The sequence below is a fragment of the Callorhinus ursinus genome, unplaced genomic scaffold (assembly GCF_003265705.2).
Source record: "Callorhinus ursinus isolate GAN/ISIS: 27379988/994484 unplaced genomic scaffold, GSC_fseal_2.0 scaffold38, whole genome shotgun sequence".
Lineage (NCBI taxonomy): Eukaryota > Metazoa > Chordata > Mammalia > Carnivora > Otariidae > Callorhinus > Callorhinus ursinus.
The window spans coordinates 10,769,143-10,785,797 of NW_027397100.1; the positions used below are offsets into that span (position 1 = coordinate 10,769,143).

General features: G+C 41.5%; 1 non-coding gene across 1 annotated transcript; it reads right to left on the reverse strand.

Moving 5' to 3' along the window:
* Positions 1-4,058: 4,058 nt before the first annotated feature.
* On the reverse strand, positions 4,059-4,204 carry LOC112827933 (U4 spliceosomal RNA). Its single transcript, XR_003209349.1, has one exon. It is a non-coding gene; the product is annotated as a U4 spliceosomal RNA (small nuclear RNA).
* Positions 4,205-16,655: the final 12,451 nt, after the last annotated feature.

Genomic DNA, 16,655 nt, shown 5'->3' on the forward strand with positions numbered 1-16,655 from the left:
AACACCTTGATGTGCCCAGCACAATTTGAGGTACTGGGATAGAGCAGAAAACAAATCAAATCAAACTCCCTGCTTTCACAGAATTTACATTATACTGGTATGACAGACAGCAAACAAAATAATTAATATATATAGTATATTAGATAGTGGTAGCTGTTGAGAAAAGCCAGGAACTAGGATATGAAAGCTGAAAGGTGTGTGTGTGCATGTGATTTTGGATAGGGTCACCAGGGAAGTTCTCAGTAAGAAAGTGAGTTTTCAGTAAAGGCCTGAAGGAATAAGGGAGTGGACTCTGCAGGTATCTGGGAGAAGTGAATTCAGGCAGAGGGAAGAGCAAGGGGAAAAGTTCTGAAGCAAGAGCATGCCTGGCAGGTTTGAGGAACAACATGGAGGACAGTGTGGCTGGAGTGGAAGAAGGTCCAGAGTATTAGGAGATGAAGGTTATGGAGGGGAGGTACATTTCTTGAGATAAAAAAGCCAATGGAAGATTTTGAGAATAGAAGAGACATCTTCTGACTTAGCTTTAACAGAATCACTTTGGTTGCTGCACTCTGAGCAGGTTGAAAGGCCATAAGCAGAAAGGCTAACCAGGTGGTCATTGCAGTAATCCTGATGCAGGATGATGGTGGCTTGGACCAGGGTCCAAGTGGGGATGGGAGATGTAGTTGGATTCTCGATAGATTTTGAAAGTAGAGTTGACAGAACGTGGCACTAGATGGATATGAGGTATGAGGAAAAAAGAAGAGTCAAATGACACCAAACATTTGAGTAACTACAAGAGTGGAGTTGCTATTGTCTGACACAAACAAGGCTGTAGGAAGGACCAGTTTGAAGAGAACTATCAAGAGCTTGGTTTGGGACATATTAAGTGGGAGATGTCTATTAAACACCCGAGCGGGGGCGCCTGGGTGGCTCAGTCGTTGAGCGTCTGCCTTCGGCTCAGGTCATGATCCCAGGGTCCTGGGATCGAGTCCCAGGTCAGGCTCCCTGCTCCACGGGAAGCCTGCTTCTCCCTCTCCCACTCCCCCTGCTTGTGTTCCCTCTCTTGCTGTCTCTCTCTGTCAAATAAATAAATAAAATCTTTAAAACAAAACAAAACAAAACACCCAAGCGGATGTGGCAAGTAGGTGGTTTCATATGTGGGTCTGACTTCAAGAAAGAGGTCTAGACTGGAATATGAATTGGGGGGTTCTCAGAAAAAAAGATAGGATTTAAAAGCCAAAGGATCAGCAGCAATTACTCAGGAGATGAATGTTGGTGGAAAGGAAGTTTTGATGACTCCATCCCAGGTGCAAATCTATTATGTTGAGGTTGGGAAAATGAAAAGGAATAAAAAAGACACTGAGAAGGAAGAGGCAAAAGAAGAAAACCAGAATTGTGGGAAATCCTGGAGACTAAGTGAAGAAAGTGTTTTAAGGAAAAGAGAGTAATCGGGCGCCTGGGTGGCTCAGTTGGTTAAGTGAGTACCTTTGGCTCAGGTTATGATCCTGGAGTCCCGGGATCGAGTCCCTCATCGGGCTCCCTGCTCAGTGAGGAGCCTGCTTCTCCCTCTAACCCTCCCCCATCTCATGTACTCTCTCTCTCATTCTCGCTCTCTCAAATAAATAAATAAAAAGAGAGTAATCAACTATACTAAATGCTGCTTACAGATTGTCATATGAAGATTAAGAAACAGTCATTGGATTGACCAAGGTGGAGCTATTGGTGATCTTGAGATGAGCAGTTTTGGTGGTTTGTAGGGGGTCAAACATCTGGTTGGAATAAGTCCAAGGGGGCATAGTAGAGGAATTGAAAATGTTGAGTACCTACACCCTTTCCAAGGAATTTTGCTACAAAGGGAAGGAGAATGTGTGGCAGCTGGAGGAGGATGTTGAGTCAAAAGAGGGTTGTTTTTGTTTGTTTTCCTGATGAGAGGAATGTTTATAAGCTGACCTAGAAAGATCCAGTGGAGCGGGGAAAATTGCTGCTGCAGGAGAGAGTGGGAGAATGGCAGAAGCAATGTCCATGAGCATGCAAGTGTGCAAACAGAGAGGCTGACTGTGAGTTAGGAGAATTCATCCACAGGAAGAGGGAAGAAGAGGGCCTTTAGGAGTGTAAATTTAGTACCAGTGCGGACAAGAAATCAGAGGGGAACTTGCATTTATTTGTTGGTTACTTACTTTTTGTCCAGCAGGTGGGGGACCTTCCCTCATAACACTTCTCCTATACAAGGGAGGTGAATTATAAGGCTGTTGCAAGTAAAGTTCCTGAAACCCCAAGACTCTGTGCTCTTTATGCTCCCATGGAACTTTGTCTGTTTCTAGATCCCGTTGCTGATATCAGAATGCCTTCTATGCAATGACAAAGATTCTTTGCTTGACCAAACTGTAGTCAGGCTTCTCAACCTTCTCCTAGGTCCATCCGTGTGCACTTGTAAAAATCTTGTAAAAATCTAGTCTTAGCGGGGCGCCTGGGTGGCTCAGTTGGTTGGGCGACTGCCTTCGGCTCAGGTCATGATCCTGGAGTCCCGGGATCGAGTCCCGCGTCGGGCTCCTTGCTCAGTGGGGAGTCTGCTTCTTCCTCTGACCCTGCCCCCTCTCGTGCACTCTTTCTTACTCTCTCTCTCCCTCAAATACATAAAATCTTCTTTAAAAAAATCTAGTCTTAGCAAGAACTTCGCTAACTCAATTTATCCAGAAACCCTCCCCCTTCAATATCTGATCACCTTGCTATCTGATTAGGTCCCTCATCCTCCACTGTCTCCCCAATGATGCCTGATCACCGTGGCCTGTCTTCAACAAGAATCCTGGTAGGTCTACTTAGCCAGAATCCCCCTGACCCATGATGTTTCTTCTTAGTAATTTTCCATCACTTGACCCTCGCTCTGTTCCTTGACTAGAAATCCCTCCCCCTTTGCTCATGCTGTATTCATAATTGAGCCTAATTTCTCTCCCCCACTGCAAAATTCCATTGCGGTAGACCCTATACCTATGGTGATCCTCCCCCTCCCATGAATAAAGTCTTCCCTAAGTGTCATTGAATTTTTTTTTCTTTAACACTGGGTAGGAAGAAACTAACCTGCTAACTCAACCATAGGGTAGAGATCCTTGCTTCTCATAAAGACAGGAAAGAGTTGAGCAGCCCTTGGTGCTGGAATGTCTTAGACCTGAAGCCAGACAGATTTACCCAAAAGATAAAGACAAAAAGAACATACAGTAATAGAAAAAAGTGAAGTTCTCATTTGGGGTCTGAAAGGAAATATAGACAGGAGGATGGAGAGCACCATCCAGCTCAGGGGGTCTCCTTGACTTCTCTACTTCCTCTGAATTCCCGCTATGGCAGCTAACATATAAGGAGGGCTTATTACACACAGCACAATTTATCTACATTACATCACTTAATCCTCACAACTGTCCTATGACGTGGAGTCTAAGGAAAGGGTGAGAAGAAAAGTGATTTACCCAATGACACCCAGAAAACAGCCAAACCAGGGAAAAACACCAAATGTCTGACACAAAAGCTTATGTCCTTAACTCTTTGTATATTTGCTCATTCATTAATTACCTCTATTAGGTATAAACATTACTAAGCCATTCTGGAAAGTACTGGGGTGAGTAAGACAGTGTTCAGGTAAAAGAGTGAAGACTTGAGCACATATAAGATGTGACAAATAACCACAACACATTAGAATCTCCTATAGGATTTCACAAGGAGGCGAGGTCACTCTGGCTGGAAAAAATCACAGAGCTCAAGGAAAGCTCCACAAAGGAAGTAGCATTTGAGATGAGCCTATATAAGCAGATGATGTTTTTTACACCAAGTGTTTTACCTGCAATATACGTTGCTCATTACCATGCATAAGCAATGGAAGACTATGCGAAATTTTAACTGGCAGAGATGGGAAGGCAGAGGCACGGAGGAAAGAAAGGGTCCGATTGTTCAGGATGTACAGAAGCCCCAGTTCAATTCCCCGCTTCTGTCTCAACATCCAGCCTCAAATCCAGTGACTTAGGGGTATTTTCCCCTTAGATTTTCCCCTTGCGAATGTATTCAGAATCATGTATATTCAGTGAAACCCCATGAGGCCATTATAAAAAAATGAATTACTTAATGAACTGATAGGAAATTGTTTCCAAAATGTAATCTTAAATGAAAAGTTTTCAATTAGCAATAATCGTGCCTCAGATAAACCTCATTGGCTACGATACTGCCACTGCGCAAAGCTTGTAATCTTAAATGAAAAAAAAAAAAAAGCCAGGTGAAGAATACAGGGTAGAGTATGCCACTATTTGTGTGATAATGGGGAACAAATGTGTGCGTGTGTGCCCTGGCCTGTTTACATGTAAAATATGGAAGGATCCCCAGGGCGCTGAGAACAGTAATTGCTTTCCTGGAGGGAAACTATATGGCGGGGGGACGGGATGACAGGGAGATTTGTCACTGTCTACATTTTTGTGTCCTTTGACTTTTTAACTATGTGGATGGATTATCTATTAGAAAAATAAACAAATATGAGTTGAACTTTTTAAAAAGTAACTGTAATAGTCTCTAAAGGCCATTCCCTGAAAAAAGGGCATATATTGTAATATGAAGGTAGAAGGAAAAGCGGTTCACTTAGGTGGGCAGTCGCAAAACTTTAGGCCTTAATTTGCATGGCAAAAATTTTATGTATCTATATATATAGTAAATAAACAATAGACTAGGTAATATATTTACTATTAATTTTCTTTTTTTTTTAAGATTTTATTTATTTATTTGGCAGAGAGAGACAAAGCGAGAGAGGGAACACAAGCAGGGGGAGTGGGAGAGGGAGAAGCAGGCTTCCCGCGGAGCAGGGAGCCCGATGCGGGGCTCGATCCCAGGACCCTGGGACCAGGACCTGAGCCGAAGGCAGACGCCCAACGACTGAGCCACCCAGGTGCCACACTATTAATTTTCTTAACATAAGACATCTCTTAGAAAGCAATAAGAAAAGAACTTATAACCCAGTTCAAGAATGGCAAAATGTGTTTCCTCTTAACAGAATATAAATGGAGTTATAATCTTTTTTTAAAAATGACCAACCTCATTTGTGATTAAAGAAAGGCAAATTAGAACAATGAGTTCTTGCTTTCTCACCAACAAGACTGCAAATATCAAAAAGTTGGATGTTACAGAGTGTTAATGAGGGTATAATAAAAGTACTGTTGGAAGGGGTATAAATTGGTATGCTTTCTTTGGAGCGCAAATTAGCAATGCCTGTCAGTCTTGGAAATGAGCATACCTTTGGCCCATCAATTCTAATTTTGAGAATTGATCCTAGAGAGATAATCCTTACATGCGTACAAGGACAAATGTACAAAATTATTCATTGCAGCAGTCTTTATGATTACAAAAGATCAAAATCAGCCTAAATATTTTCCAACTGTAGAAACAGCTGCATCTAAACAGAGGGACAATAGGTAGGTGTTGAAAAGGATAACGTGGGTCTGTAGTGCTGTTGTGACAAGATGATCTTAATTTAGCCCCTCATTATCTCTTACCTGGACAATAGGAATAGCTTCTCAACAGGTCCCCCTGCTTTCATCTTGTCCCCTTGCAGGACCTGCTACATAATTGGCTGGGCCTGGTGCAAAATGAAAATGCAGGGCCCTTGGTTAAAAAAAATATTAAGATTCCAAGAGAGTGACAGCAGAGCATTGGAACAAGGACGGGGGCCCTTCTAAGAGTGAGTCCCTGGGTGACCGCAGAGGTCGAGCACCCCTTCACCACGGGCTGTGAACGTGGTGTGCTGTTCCTTCTACCTGAACCACCTTGCCACCACCCTCTCTTTTTCTAAATGATGCACTACATGCCTGTCAAAAAATCACTCAAATGTCACCTGCTTTGGGACGTTTTCCTTGAACGCTCTTACCCAAGATGCTCTTTCTTTGGTGCTCCCCCAGCTCTGGCACCAAGCCTTATTCACTCTTCCCTCCAATGAATTACAACTATGTGTTTAAAAGTCTCTCTCCCGGAGCTTCTCCGGAGCTTGGCCTGTGGCTTATGATTTTTTTGGTAACCCTAGCACCTCACCCATTGCCTAGCACATGGGATTTGAGAGAATGAATGAGTTGGAGTGGATACGTTTGGGTGGGTGTGCTAAATAATGAGTCAGATTGCTTCCAGGTTACACCTCCCCCTCATGTTGCTAAATCTGGCTGGACTCTAATCTCACTGAGGACAACAGGCCCTGATGGCTGGCTCTTGCTTCTGAGAGTCATGATACAGTTTAAAGATGGTCCCCTGGAGTGGTGGGAGATGCCTGAGCCTGAAGGCCCCTTGGAGGATTCCCCCCAAACCGCCCACACCTATCTCTGAATCTCCTTACACAAGTTCAGGCTTTTAAAATGGGGGTCTGTAAACAAACAAATAAAATAAAATAAAATAAAATAAAATAAAATAAAATAAAATAAAATCGGGGTCTGATTTCATCAGGGCCAGCCAGCTCCATCAGTCAGTTCTAGGTTCCAAGGACCTGACAGTAGCTTTAGGTTGTCCCTACTCCTTTGCAAATCTGGCTTCCAAATGGAGATATGCAATATCCCTATGAGACATGAAGATTTCTCAAGAGGTAATCATGCACTGGTATTTTTAAGGGAATTAATTTCTATATCCTCAACTTCCATATGTACTCTACCTGAGAAAGTTCCTGGAAATGAGGCTCCAAATGGCTTTTCCTTTCTTTTTATTATTTATTTATTTATTTATTTATTTATTTATTTATTTATTTATTTAAGAGAGAGAGAGAGAGAGAGAGAGAGAGCGAGCGTGAGCATGAGTTGGGGGAGGGGCGGAGGGAGAGGGAGAAGCAGACTCTTCGCTGAGTGGGGAGCCCGCCCTGGGGATTTTCCTTCTTAACTGTAGTTCTGCTAGTCTTCATAAGAAAGTATATCCCTGGCCCACCCTGAATCTTACTAGGGTATATTGCCCAAGGCAATAAAAAAAAATCCTGGAGGTAACAAAGGGACTTTAAAAATTATCAGAGAAACATCTTTTAATTATAGAGTGACATCATTTATCAAAATTATTTTGGTGGTATGTGAAAAAAAGAGTATCAGGACCACTTGTCCAAGGCAACACATTGTGGTGGCCTCTGGAGGGTTTTCTAGGAAGTCCTCGCAGGCTCCAGGGCTCTGAAATTGGACCTCAATTCCACTGGGCCAGCCAGGTAAATAACTTCGACTTGATTTGTTCATAACTTCTACCACAGTTGACAGTCTCCCCCTTGAAACACACTCTCCCCTTGGCTTTGGCCTTATTACACTCTCCTGACCTTCCTCCCTTCCTCTCTGGTTCCTCATCCCAAGCTTTCTGGTCTAATTCCATGTCCTCCAACTGGACTTTTAAATCCAGGAGTTTCTCATGGCAGTGATAAGCTCTCTTACCTTTCTGTTCTTTTCTTACTAAGAGATTTCACCCATTACCACAATTTCAAATACCACTTGCTCATTCCACATCTATACCTGAATGTCTCACAGTGTTTCCAAACTGAAGAAGGCCAAAGCCAAGCTCATGTTGTTGTTGTTGTTCTTCTTCTTTTAAGATTTTATTTATTTATTTGAGAGAGAGAGAGAGAGAGAGCACAAGCAGGGGGAGTGGCAGGCAGAGGAAGAGGGAGAAGCAGGCTCCCCACTAAGTAGGGAGCCTGACATGGGGCTCAATCCCAGGACCCTGAGATCATGACCTGAGCCAAAGGCAGATGCTTAACTGACTGAGCCACCCAGGTGCCCCCCCAAGGTCATGCTCTTCCCATGCAAAATCCCATCCTCTAGGCTTCCCCAGCTTAGTAACAGTACTCCATTTGCCCACTTCATGCCAGAGGCCTGAGAGGCACCCACAATATCTCCAATGAATAAGCTACTCCTATGGATTACACATGCTAGATTTCCCTGATCCTCCAGACTAGGCTACACACCCCTTGTCTACACCCCCCACAGCACCTTGCATTGCATAGTGCTTATCCAAGTGGTAATTACATAATTATTTGTGTAATTTTATCTCTCCCTCCACATCATAAGCTCCATATGCACAAGGACCATGTCTGTCTTTTTTTCCCCTGGCACATGGTAAGATCTCAATAAATATTTGTTAAGTTAACAAATTAAAACTCTCAGATTGGGACAACTGTGTTGTTGAGTGTCCTTGCAATTTAGTACCTAATGCTGTGTGCACAGTAGAGGGCAGCAGAGTATAGATAATGGAGAGAGAGTCCAGGCCTCCATAGGAAATAAAAGTAACTGTATACATCACTTAACATTCCTGAGACTTTATTTCCTTCTCGGAAATCAGAGCTAATTCTCCTTTTCTTGGATCAAAAGAGAAACAGAAGGGAGTATTATTAGACGCAGTTATGATAAATATTTATTGAATAAATGGACGCAAAGGAAGATCTTATTTACACTATAGAACACTTGTGAGCAGACACTTGACAGGTTCAGAAGGGAGAGAATGAAAGCTCAAGAAGACACTGGCTGAAGTTCAGAGCCAGCCGGAGGCAAAGCTGTGAAGTCAGCACAGTATGTTCTTGGCGGGGTCTCAGCTCTGCTCCCTGACCGCTGCCCGCCCCCCTGTGGCCAGCCCCGGCATCTAGTATCCTGTGGCTGGGCTTGCTGCAAGCCTTTCTTTCCCTGTCCTTCTATCAGACCACCTCTGTCCTGGGTCCTGGCCCCTCAGAGGCCCGCTCACCGCCATCCACCATGACAGCTAGTTAACGCAGTCACTGGATCCCTGTTAAAGTGCCAATGGCAGGTAGTATGGTCTTTTACCTCTCCCAACAAAAGGAGGTGGACCTTCCTGACACAGAAAAACAATAACCTACTCAAAAAGAATAAATTGCTGATCATAAAGTTTCAGGTTCTATGGAAGGAGAGGAAATGAAAAATTAACAGGCATTATGGCAGTCCTAATCTTGGGCTCAAGAAAAATAATTATAGGGTACGTGGGTGGCTCAGTCGGTTCTGCATCTACCTTCAGCTCAGGTCATGATCCCAGGGTCCTGGGATCGAGTTCTGCATCGGGCTCCTTGCTCAGGGGGGAGCCTGCGTCTCCCTCTGCCTGCCGCTCCCCCTGCTTGTGCGCTCTCTCTCTCTGGCAAATAAATAAATAAAATCTTAAAAGAAAAATAATGATACAAATACAGAATCTGCTAGATGAGACTTGATAGTAATATGAGGAGAAAAACTTAAAAAATTCATATATATACATATACGTTTATATAACTCAATTGTAATTTACATTACTAAAATTTACTTTTTGGTGTAGAGTTCTGTGAGTTTTGACCAATGCAGTCATATAACCACCATAATTAAAATACAGAATAGTTCATCATTCCCTAAAAATGTCCATGTGGTACCCCTTTGGAGTCAAAACCCTCTCCCACCCTTAAGTCCTGCAATGCTGATGTGTTCTCTATCCCTATAGTCAAATTTATCAAGTGAATGAATTTCACTTTGATGTTGCATTTAAGAATTCTGTCTAACCTAAGGTGACAAGGATTTTTCTCAATTGCTTTCTTCTAAAAGTTTATAGGTTTACATTTAGGTCCATGATCCATTTCAACTGAATTTTTTAAAAATAGAAAATACAAGGTATAGGTCAAGGATCACATTTTTGCATATGAATGTCTAATTACTCCAGCATCATTTGCTGAAAAGACAGTCTTCCCCATTGCACTTTTGTAAAAAAATCAATTGGCCATATTTGTGCCAATCTATTTCTGGACTCTATTCTGTTCTATTGATCCAAGTGTGTCTATCCTTTTGCCAATACCACACTGTCTTTATTAGTGTATAACTGTAGTAAGTCTTGAAACCAGATAGTGTGAGTTCTCCAACATTGTTCTACTTTTCCAAAATTGTTTTAGCTTTCTAGTTCTCTTGCCTTTCCATATAAATTTTAGAATCAACTTATTGCTATCTATAAGAAAAAAAACTCTGCTGGGATTTCGGTTGGGATTGTGTTGAATCTCTGTTTATTTCACTTTGGAGAGAATTGACATCCTAACAGAATTGAGCCTTCTAATCATGTTCTACTGCTCCATTTATTTAGTCTTCTTTGATTTCCTTCATTGGTATTTTATAGTTTTCAGCATAAAAATCGATCACATATTTTGTTATATTTATCCCTAAGTATTTCATTACTTTGGTGTAGTTATAAATTATATTGTTTATTTAATTTGGTTTTCCAATTGCTTGTTGCCAGCTTGTATTTCTATATAGAAATACAATTGATTTTTATATTATGACTTTGAATCCTATGACTTTGCTAAATTTATTAATTAGTTGTAGGAATTTTTTTGTAGATTAAATAGAATTTTCTACCTAGACAATCATTTTTGATTACTAATAGAGACAAGTTTTATTTCTTCCTTTCCAATCCATATGTCTTCTTTATTCCCTGGTCTTGTTGCATTAGTTAGAATTTTCTGGATAATATTGAATAGGAGTGGCAAGAGTGAACATCCTTTTGTGTTCCCAACTTTAGGGAGAAAACATTCAGGCTTTCACCATTAAGTATGATGCTTTTTTGTAGAGGCCTTTTTTTTTTTAAGGTTAGAGAAGTTTCCTTCTGTTCCTAATTTGTTGAGAGATTTTATCATGAACAATGTTAAATTCTGTTAGCATTTTCTTCATCAATTGAGATATCATGTGTTTTTTCTTTAACCTGTCAATACAATGAATTACATTCATTGATTTTCAAATTTTTCAATTTGGGACCAGCAAACTAGGGCAAAACCTTAGGCAAGTCAGGAGAACAAAGGAGAGGAATGTTACTTTATAGAGAAAAAGGAGGAAGTTGGGAGGGATTGCTTTGAAGGAAAGTCCCTTTGAGCAAAGTGAGAGTTCAGGGTGGTGATGGTTTCTCATTGGCTGAGTTGTGGCCGTTTCTCATTGGCCGCACTATTGTCAGGCCAAGAGAAAATCTTCCTCTTGCTGGAGCAGTAAAACAGGCTTCCTCCTGCTGGGAATGCAAGGTCTGTCTCTTCATGTTGGGGTCTGCAACTGACAGAGTTGGTAAGGGGGTGAGAGCTCCCCCTGCTGGCCTCCCGGCTCCGTTTTATTTATTTATTTTTATTTTTGTTATTTTTAAAGATTCATTTATTTATTTTAGAGACAGCGAGTGAGCAGGGGTAGGAGCAGAAGGGGAGGGGAAAGAGAGAATCTTAAGCAGACCCTGCTGCGGGGCTCGATCTCATGATCGTGAAATCAGGGCCTGAGCCAAAACCAACACGCTTAACCAACTTAGTCACCCAGGCAACAACCCCCCCCACTCCATTTTGAAAGAGGTTTCCTTTATTCAGTTTCACAAGATTGACCAGGAAAGAGATTTCCTTCACTCAGTTTCACAAGATTGGCCAGGAAATGAGAATATTTGCCCTTCTTTCCTGATGAACTTGTTGGGTGTATCAGCAAAATTTTTAATGAGATAATAGAATAAAAGTGTTTCTGTAACTATAAAATTACATATAGAGGCACCTGGGTGGCTCAGTCCATAAGCATCTGCCTTGGCTCAAATCATGATCCCAGGGTGGTGGGACCAAGCCCCTCATCAGGCTCCCTGCTCAGCGAAGAGTCTGCTTCTCCCTCTCCCTCTGCCCCTCCCCCTTGCTCATGAGCTCTCTCTCTCTCTCTCTCTCAAATAAAATCTTAAAAAAAATAAAATTACAAATAAAAGTGAAGGATTAGTAGTAGTATAAACTGAGATTGGATGAAATAGCTTCCTTTCTCAAAAATTTTCAGTACATTCTTTCATCCAGCCATTTGTTGTCTATCTTCTAAATCCTTGTGGTTGTTCTAGATATTAAGGACACAAAGATGAACAAGGGTAATATTTCCTAGAGGAGGAAATAGATAACCTATATAATTAGCCCGTAGAATTAAGTATAACTCCTTAGTATGCCATTCTTTTTTTTTAAGATTTTATTTATTTGAGAGAGAGAGAGCACGAGAGGTAGGAGGGTCAGTGGGAGAAGCAGACTCCCTGCTGAGCAGGGAGCCCGATGCGGGACTTGATCCCAGGACTCCAGGATCATGACCTGAGCCGAAGGCAGTTGCTTAACCAACTGAGCCACCCAGGCACCCCTTAGCATGCCATTCTTAATCTGGTACCCAAGTGTCTCATTTTATCTCCCACATTTCCTTACATAAACTTAACTCAGAGCAGCCACATCAGACCATTTACCGTTCCCCAAACATACAGGGCACTTTCACCCCCGTTGCCTTTGTGCTGTTATATCAGTCCGGAATCCACGCATTATTCACTTGTTGAACAAAGACATATTGGCCTCTTTCCTTATATTACATATTATGCTAGGTGTCAGGAACATGTTGATAAATAAGATATTATCCTTCCCTCAAAGATCTTAGCCGAAGAGGAGAGAAACATCTCTTCCCTCTTCATCTAGTAAAATGCTCTTTCTTCAGGGCTCAGATGGAATATATGGCCCCTGTGCAGCTTTCCCTGATTCCTTTTTCCTCATTTTCACTCCTTCTGTGTTAAAATGACCTGGTCTGTCTGCCTCTTCCTCCAGACCATGAGCTCCTGGGCAGGGATCATGTTTTACCCCTTTCTGCATCCCTGAGAGCAGTTAGCACAATGCTTTGCATCAAAAAGGGCTCAGCAACAGTTGGCTGAATTGGGTACAAAACCCTGAACCTCAGGCCAGCTGGCAGGAGGCCTCAAATCAAGAGATGCACTTTGAACTGAATTAAAAGGTGGAGGAATCAAAGTAATCCAAGCCACCCAGAAGGAGATTTTTAGAATACACTAGGGAGGCAATTGTTTACATTTATTCCAGATTTGTTTATTTCTTATGTAAACTCCAGCATGACCTCCAGTAGTCTGTGTGTCATGGGACAGGCCTAAGCCAAATATTCTGAAGTCATTCCGAGAACAAGAAGGGCACTTTTAGGACGCTTAGAATTAATTGCTCAAGCACTAGCTGTCTGGACTTAGGAACTTAGAATCCTAGTAATCAGAGCTGGAAGGTATCTTTAGCAATTATAAATTCCCTTTCAGAGAGGGGCACTGACTGATTATCCAAGGGCACACAGCTATGAACAAATATTCACATGTAGAAGCATGGACAGATAAACTTTCTATTCACTCTTTCTTCTGTTGTACAATGTCCTGGAAAATGAGGGTCAAGAGTTACTCATCCCACTGTTTTTCTGACACTTTTACCTCTCCTGCTTTTGGATGTGGACAAGAGCTTTTCAGAGAATCCTGTTACCCCTGCAACCTGTGACTCCTGCCCACTGCCCCTGCCCCCCGACCAGGGCATGGTGTCGTAGCAACAACTCAGGAACACAAGTCAGAAGGCCCAAAGTCTAGTTCTAGCTCTTGTAGCAGCCAACTGTTGAACCTTGGACATGCTGCTTTGTGCGTCCCAGCTTCAATTTCATCATCAGGACAAGAGTGTTCAGGTCTAATATTTTATAATTTTACCTCCTTATTCTCCCTCTGGACACAGTGGAAGGTTCATCAGACCGTGGACTGAGAAAGCGCAAAGAGAGTATGGACCTCCCCTAACCTAACTCCAGAGGCTCTCTCTCTCTCTCTTTTTAATAATTATTAACATTTTTAGATAGCCACTGATTTAAGCAGCTATTGCATTCTTTCTTCATATTCAAGATTGTTTTCTTGTGACCACTTTGTAACATCTTTATTGAGATATAATTCGCATACCATAAAATTCATCCATTTAAAGTATGCAATTCAGTGGGTTTTTAAAAAAGATTTATTTATTTATTTTAGAGAGAGAGAGAGAGTGTGTGTGTAAGCAGGGGGAAGGGGCAGAGGGAGAGGGTGAGCAAGAATCCCAAGCAGACTCCCCACTGAGTATGGAACCCAAGAAGTGGGGCTTGATCCCATGGCCCTGAGATCAGGACCTGAGCTAAAATCAAGAGTCGGACACTCAACCGACTGAGTCACCCAGGCACCCCACAATTCAGTTTTTTAAAGCTATATTCAGAACTGTGTATCCATCACCACAATGTACGTTTAGAATATTTTCATCACCCCTAAAAGAAATCCTGTATCCTTTGGCAGTGACTCTCTGCCACCACTCCATCCCCTCAGCCCTAGGCACTGCTAATCTTACTTTCTATATCTATGGATTGCCTGTTCTGGAAATTTCATGTAAGTGGAATCATATAAGATGTGGTTCTCGAGACTGGCTTCTTCTTTCATTTATAATGTCTTCAAGGCTCATCCACGTTGTAGCATATATCAGTACTTCATTCATTTTCAGGCAACGTAAGATTCCATTGTATGAACATACCACATTTTGTTTATCCATCCATCAGTTAATAGACATTTGGATTGTTTCCACATTTTGTCTTATGAATAATGCTGCTATGAACATTCTTGTACAAGTATTTGTGTAAACGTGTCTCCCATTCTCTTGAGTATGTAACAGGAGTGGAATTGCTGAGTCATGTGGTAACTCTGTGATGAATTTTTAGGAACTGTCAAATGTATTCCAAAATGGCTATACAATTCTACATTCCCAGCAGCACTATATTAGGGTTCCACTTTCTCCACATCCTTGCCAACACTTGTTATTGTCTGTCTTTTTTATTATAGCCACTCTTGATGGTGTGAATTAGTATCTCATTATAGTTTTGACTTGCATTTCCTTAATGACTGAGGATGTTGAGCATCTTTTTATGTGCTTATTGACCACTGGTGTATCTTTGAGAAGTGCCAATTCAAATCCTTTGCCTATTTTTAATTGGGTTATTTGTCTTTTTATTGCTGTGTTGTAAGAATCCTTTATATATTCTGGATACTAGATCCTTATCAGATATATGATTTACAAATATTTTCTTCTATTGTGGGGTGTCTTTTCACTTTATTAATAGTGTCCTGTGAAGCACAAAAGTATTTTTATTTGGGGGAAGTCCAATTCATCTGTTTTTTTTTTCTTTTGTTGCTCATGCTTTTTGCATCATAGCTAAGAAACCATTGCTTAATCTAAGACAAATATTTACATCCATGTTTTCCCTGAAGAGGTTTATGGCTTTTTAAAAAAGATTTTATTTTTAAGTAATCGCTACACCCAATGTGGAAGCTTGAAGTCACAACCCCAAGATCAAGAGTTGCATGCTCCACCAACTGAACCAGCCAGGTGCCCCAAGAATTTTATGGCTTTAAATCATATATTTAGGTCTTTGATCCATTTTGAATTAATTTGTGTGTGTGTGTGTGTGTGTGTGTGTGTGTGTGTGTGTGTGATGTTGGGATTCCAACTTACATCTTTTGCATGGTGATAACTAGTTGTTCCAGCACTACTTTTTGAAAAGATAATTCCTTTTTCATCAAATTGTCTTAGCATCTTGACCACAAATGTAAGGGTTTATTTATGGAGTCTCTGTCCTATTCCATGTCTATATGCCAGTAAAACACTGTTGATCACTGCAGCTATGTAGTAAATTTTAGAATCAACAAGGGAGAGTCCTCAGCTTCTTTTTTTTCCTTCAAGATTTCTTTGGGATCTATTCTGGATCCCTGGCACTTCCATATGAATTTCATGATCAGCTTATCAATTTCTGCAAAAAAAGCAGCTGGAATTTTAATAGGGATTACAATGAATCTGTAGATTAGCTTGGAGAGTATTGCTGTCTTAATATATTAAGTCTCTGATCAATGAATACAGGATGTTTTCCCATTTATTTAGGCCTTTAATCTCTTTCAATAAGTATTTGTATTCAGTGTACACATCTTTTTTTTTTTAAAGATTTTATGTATTTATTTGAGAGAGAGAGAGAAACAGCATGACAGGGGAGAGGGTCAGAGGGAGAAGCAGGCTCCCCGATGAGCAGGGAGCCCGATGTGGGACTCGATCCCGGGACCCTGGGATCATGACCTGAGCCGAAGGCAGATGCTTAATGACTGAGCCACCCAGGCGCCCCTCCTGTACACATCTTACACTTCTTTTGTTAAATTTATTCTTAAGTATTTAACTTTTTCATGCTTTTGTAAATGGAATATTCTCTCTCTCTCTTTTTAAAGATTTTATTTATTCATTTGAGACACAGAGATACAGAGAGAGAGCATGAGCAGTGGGAGAGGCAGAGGGAGAGGGAGAAGCCGACTACCTGCTGAGCCAGGAGCCCGACGTGGGGCTCCATCCCAGGACCCTGGGATCATTACCTGAGCTGAAGACAGATGCCCAACCATCTGAGCCACCCAGGTGCCCCCCCCTCTTTTTTTAAAGTAGGCTACACACCCAGTGTAGATCCCAACATGGGGCTTGAACTCATGACCCTGAGATCAAGAGTCAGATGCTTGGGGTGCCTGGATGGCTCAGTCAGTTAAACATCTGACTCTTGATTTCAGCTCAGGTCATGATCTCAGGGTTGTGAGATTGAGCCTCATGTCGGGGTCCATGCTCAGTGCTGAGTCTGCTTGTCCCTTCCTCTCCCTCTGATTGTTCTCTCTTTCTCAAATAAATAAACAAAAGATTTTTTTAAAAAAAGAGTCAGATGCTTAACCAACTGGGCTACCCAGGTGCCCCTGGAATTCTCTTTTAAATTTCATTATTGGATTGTCCATTGCTAGGGCATAGAAATACAATTGATTTTTATATATTGATATTGTATCCTGCAACCTTACTAAACTTGTTTATTAAATCTAATAAACAAGGTTTTTTT